We start from the raw sequence: 6000 nt of genomic DNA, 5'->3' as shown, positions 1-6000 counted from the left end.
ATGTGGACAAAACGCTAACACTAAATTCACTGTCAAGAACACAGAAACTTGTTTGTGACTATGGCCCAAATCATGACCTTGAGCCTGTGTATTCAAGTTCATCTATCTAATCAAGCCACAAATAATATATTTTTGTGAATTCTGTAGTTCTGATTTTAATAAATAGTGATATGACTTTCCGTAGGCAATCCTTATGCATGTGAATAACGTGAACAGGCCATTTCCGTTTACTATCATATCCTTCCGAGTATAGTACACAGGAACAGAACAAACTCCGTGGCCTGTAGTCCGCAATCGAACTATACCGACCTAGCGACCGCCGCTTGTCGGCGAAATTAGTGCCAAATTTAAGGATAGAGGGTGTCACGTGATGAGCGCAACGGATTCCCAAGACCGTTAATCTCGGTATTCTAGACCGTAGCCGCTATCTCCTTGAAATAGGTTCTCAGTCATACTCATGAGGCTGAATGGACCCCGTTCCAGACCCACTTCTTCTCAGAAAACCTGCTAGCGCCGGGAATCGAACGTGGGACCTCTGGATCTGTAAGCAGGAACTCTGATCACTAGACCACAGAGGCAATCCACACAGGAACAGTTCCCTCCGAACATTATATTGCGGAATGTCATACCATTTCATGGTTTATTTAATGAAGCTATGCATGAACTGGCCACAATTTATGAAGTCTAATGGGTTCTCAGCCGGTCACGGTAGCCGAGAGGTCTAAGGCATGTACTGTCTTCGCTCGCTTGGAAACCGGGATGGTGGGTTCGAATCCAACACAGGGCATGGATGTTTAGTTTTTGTGTGTGCATTTTTCTGTGTTTGTGTACAGGTAGAGGTCTTGCGACGAGCTGATCACCCGTCCAAGGAGTCCTACCGAATGTGTTAGATCTAGAAAAACCGAAGTGAACGGAGAAGTTCATGGAGGTAGACCTAGGCCCACTGGGGCTGTAGTGCCAAGGAAAAAAGAAATGGGTTCTCATTTAGCTAATTTTGTAACGACTTATTCAACTAAAATTTCACATAGCCTTATATTTTCCACTGGATCTACTGTCCCCTTTTTCCCTGGCCTCTGATTTTCAGTTTCATGATCATTTTACAGACGGTAGGACTCCTTGAACGGGTGATCGGCTAGTCACAAGGTTTCTACCTAAACATAGGACAACACAAACACAAAATAAACACATACACCAAGCATCCATGCCTTTTGTGGGATTGGAACCCACGATCCCGGTTTCAGAGCGAGTGAAGACAATTCATACCTTACACCTCTCGGCTACCGTGACCGGCCACATAGCCTTATTTTTATTTCCTTGGCGCTACAGCCCCAGTGGGCCTTGGCCTACCTTCATGAACTCCGTTCACTTCGGTTTTTATAGATCTTACACTTTCGATAGGACTCCTTGGGCGGGTGATCAGCTGGTCGCAAGGCCTCTACCTGTACACAAACACAGAAAAACGCACACACAAGCTAAACATCCATGCCCTGAGTGGGATTCGAACCCACGATCCCGGCTTCAGAGCGAGCGAAGACAATTCATGCCTTAGACCTCTTGGCTACCGTGACCGGCCACATAGCCTTAGATGACAAGAAAATTGTTTTGGAAAACATAGGTCTAGTGTTATTGTTGAAACAGAATAATTGTGAAGATATCCGGGGAGATTTAACGTTCTCTTAAATGAGCAGAGGAATGCTGTATCATGTAGCTTCAGAGTAGAGAACATATCAGATTGTATTGGGAATATTATCGGCTCGAATATCTGTTGCGGTACAGCAATTTTAGGTGGCTTTTATACCTCTATTCAGCAATTCCAAGCGGCTTACCGGCTATTCCATTCAGGTAGACCACATCCGCTTCCTTTGCAGTCAGTTATTATGTACAATACAGAAACATTTCGGGGGCACGCGGTAGCATAGTTGGTTGAGGCACTAGTCTACAAGCCGGAAGGTCGCAGGTTCAAGTCCCGGTGAGTTCATTGAATTTTTTTCAATTGACCTAATCCTTCCGGCCGCACTATGGCCCTGAGGTCGACTCAGCCACTAATAGGAATGAGTACCAGGAATTAATTAAATAATCTGTGAGCCGATTGTCTAGATAATGTGGGACACTCAACACCTCACAACCCTATGGACCTTCACGGCCTGTTACAGGGATAGCTTTATTTTTTTTTTACTTTACAGAAAAATTCCTGGTCCTTTCGATGCATTAGTTTCTCACAGTTCATACTGCATTTCAAGTTCTTCTTCTATCAAAAATAATACAGTACTGCAATGATAGAAGTCTGTACTCTCGTTCAGATATCCAGAATTACTGTTGATTTATGGGTTATTTAACGATGCTATATATCAGTTTGCCGGTCACGGTAGCCGAGCGGTCTAAGGCTTGTACTGTCTTCGTTCGCATGGAAACCGGGGTCGTGGGTTCGAATCCCACTCAGGGCATGGATGTTTAGTTTGTGTGTGTGCGTTTTTCTGTGTTTGTGTACAGGTAGAGGCCTTGCGACGAGCTGATCACCCGCCCAAGGAGTATTACCGAATGTGTAAGATCTAGAAAAACCGAAGTGAACAGAGCAGTTCATGGAGGTAGGCCTAGACCCACTAGGGCTGTAATGCCAAGGAAAAAAAATGTCAGTTTCCTTCTTTTAGTTATGTAAAAGTGTGAGATGTTTAATTAAGCAAAAGGAAACTTTTACCTTATCATAACTCAAGTATATCAGTATGTTGTGTGGAAAGTCTGTTGATTGGTTCTGGATTACTTAACGATGACCAGTCCTCAAACATAATGTCGTCACCGTCACCACTACAGAAATTACAGCAAACATATCCATCACTTCAATATGCAGGTAGTTAACCGTCAACTCCCAACTACCATATCAGCACCATCATCAAAGACATTCATCTATACTTTCTATAAAGCTCCCGCTCCATTGTAGAATTACTTACAATTTATTTGTACTTTATAAATAAATCTTAACATATAATTTTATGTATATATTAAAGTTTGCGACGAGCTGATCACCCGCCCAAGGAGTCCTACCGAATGTGTAAGATCTAGAAAAAAAACGAAGTGAACGGAGAAGTTCATGGAGGTAGGCCTAGACCCACTGGGGCTGTAGTGCTAAGGAAAAAAAAGTATTAAAATGGACCTTAGAGAGATAGGATGGGATGGGATGGTATGGATTGGATTCATCTGGCTCAGGATAGGGACCAGTGGAGGCCTCCTGTGAACACGGTTATTCATTTTCGGGTTCCATAAAATGCTTTTAAATTCTTTAGTAGCTCAGATTTTGCGTCTTCTCGAGAAGGGCTCAGCTCCATAAGTAAGCAAGTATGTATTCTACCTTATAGGACTAGATTAAATAAAGCAGTCTATAAGCAATATTAGTTAATATCACGTAAAACTTCCTCCCTACACATCCTACTAAAACGTATCATTGTGGCTTCAGATTGACGCCGAAACCTGTAACTTTTTTAATTATTGTAAATATTTTTTTTTTTTACTGAAGTTGCCAGTATGCATTTTCATCGCGTCATAGTAGCCGATCTCCTGGCCGAGATAGGAAAAATCATGATCTACCGAGAAAAAAGCAAATTTCTGGACGGCAACTGTATATTGGAAGGTCTGGGATAGATGATTTTAGTGATCGTTCCTGTTGTACACTTGTGTCCTTGCTAACTCTATACGACTTGATATCCCAGAAGATAATAATCTTCACAGACGTCCCTGTAAGATACTCAAATCCTATATAAACTACGTATATTTGTTTATTTAAAACAATTCATGTTAGAAAGAATATGCTTCAGTATACATTTAAATACTTGACGCACGGCAAATCTTAATTTCTCTTTTTCATATTTTTAGACCATTATCTCACCTGTAACTTCCATGAATGATACATAAAATGCTAATAAGCAATGTGAAATCAAAGAGTTTATAAAATTAATTAAAGCGTTGGCAGGATCCTCTACTGTTCTGATGTTGGATAGTGTTTTCCTTTGTATTACAGTTAGATATAAAATAAAATATATTGTATAAATTACAGAAAAATTACACAACTGCTAGGGAATCATGATACACTAGACAGATTGCAAGAAATTTTAGAGCAAAACTTACGAGTATTCACAAATGTACATAGTTTTTTGTTCAAGGAGAAAATTTTGAATAGCTGAGTTCATCTGTTGGAACTAGCAGAGATTTATGAGAATGACAGGGTAATGTACATATTTAGCTTCACTTTTCCATAAACTACAGACATAAACAAAAACTATGTCGTGTGATAATGGAACAAAAGAAACATCATGAACAGTTTGTTAGTAGTTATATTGAACAAAATTCACATACAAATATTAAAACAGTACCAATATCTACCCAAAACATAATAACAACAACAAAACAAAGAAACAGACTGCACACAATATTTTATTTCAAAATACATCCCGCCACTGATAAGGGAAGTTCAGTGGCGTAATGATCTAACAACAACTCACCGTTACAGCACTGTCAGTAAACATCTATGCATGCAACACAATATCTGAGCAGAATTTTCGCATGGTTTATAACAGTGTTACTGCCACCTTTCCTCTAGTCCCTTTCTTTTCTTCTACGGAAAGTCGTTTTCGTGATGGTACAATGTCAGATAGGTTTCTTTCTATGGTTTTTTAAAGAAATTAAGTCCACTTTCATATTTTGGGGATTTTAACCTGAATTACACAATTACCCTAACACTAGGGCCTGATTAAAATTCCGTTCCACAAATTGACAATTATCGGTAAGATCACATAGAGGTTACTACTCCTTACGCTACTTGGTTTCTGGGTGTGTATGTAAATGAGGTAAATTTAAAACAGACACGTCTTGCTGGAAATCCATATATGCCCCAAGTTCACACGACAAATTCATTCATTATTTCTTTATTTATAAAAATATCACAGTCATTTTCAATTAAGATTGATTTTCTTAAAAAGTATTTTGGAAGTGCCGATATACTGATGGCTGATATACCAGGACTTAGTTCAGGATGTCAACAGATGTTGAAAAAGTTAATTGCGAACAATTACTCTTGTTCCTATACCAGGACCACTAAAATACAACGATCTATGCACTAGGCTCTGGAGTTTACTCAGCCTCTAACAGAAATGAGTAGCAGGAATTAATTAAATAATTTTCCTGGCGATAAAGCGCGGCCGGCGCGTAAGGCTGACAACCTTACCGTCATCTTTGAGCCGATTGTCTAGATAATGTGGGACCCTCAACGTTTCACAACCCTATGGGCCTCCACGGCCTGGTACAGGGATAGCTTTGCTTTTTTCTTTACTATGTAATTGAAGAAGACATGTCCGTACTCCTTTGCGCGCCTCTACGTTGTAGGAATTTTGTGTAAGATCATAACAACACTGAAGTAGGCTTCTGATAAGTGTCGTTGTTGTGAATTATGACGGCTCGTCTCTACGTGATAGAAGTCTTGGCAATACCAAAAGCATCAGTACTAAACACTGAAATACTAATTAGACGAGTTATAATCTCCAGCATTCGTGTAAATCTACGTGTATGTCCCTATCTCACGAACGACTGAATATCGTGAGCTTGGTGTGCATATCTGAGACAGTTTGGCCTCCAGGAAAACATTAATTCTAGCAAGAGTAACGTAACATTGAAGAAATACGGAATACTCCAAAATGGGGCGACAAGAGAGCACTTCGTTTCAAAGTATCCTGCCCTTCTATCGATTGTACTAGAACTAAGTCTTAAAAATGAGAGAGATGCATATGTTGACGGAGTCGAGTAAAACAGTTTTTATTACATTTGTGCATAAACTTGGACTTCGTTGAGAGAAAAGATTTACAGAAACAATTTTTTAGGATCGTTCTTCTACGGGTGTTTTGAATTGATGCAATTATGAAAATGAATTTAAGGGGCAATTATTCCAATTGTACCAAGCAATATGATTTCTGGGTACACTTAAAAGGATTCTGACGATGGTGTATACTGTACTTCTTT

This window comes from Cryptotermes secundus, unplaced genomic scaffold, assembly GCF_002891405.2.
Source record: "Cryptotermes secundus unplaced genomic scaffold, Csec_1.0 scaffold236, whole genome shotgun sequence".
NCBI classification, from domain to species: domain Eukaryota; kingdom Metazoa; phylum Arthropoda; class Insecta; order Blattodea; family Kalotermitidae; genus Cryptotermes; species Cryptotermes secundus.
This window is presented reverse-complemented; position numbering follows the sequence as displayed.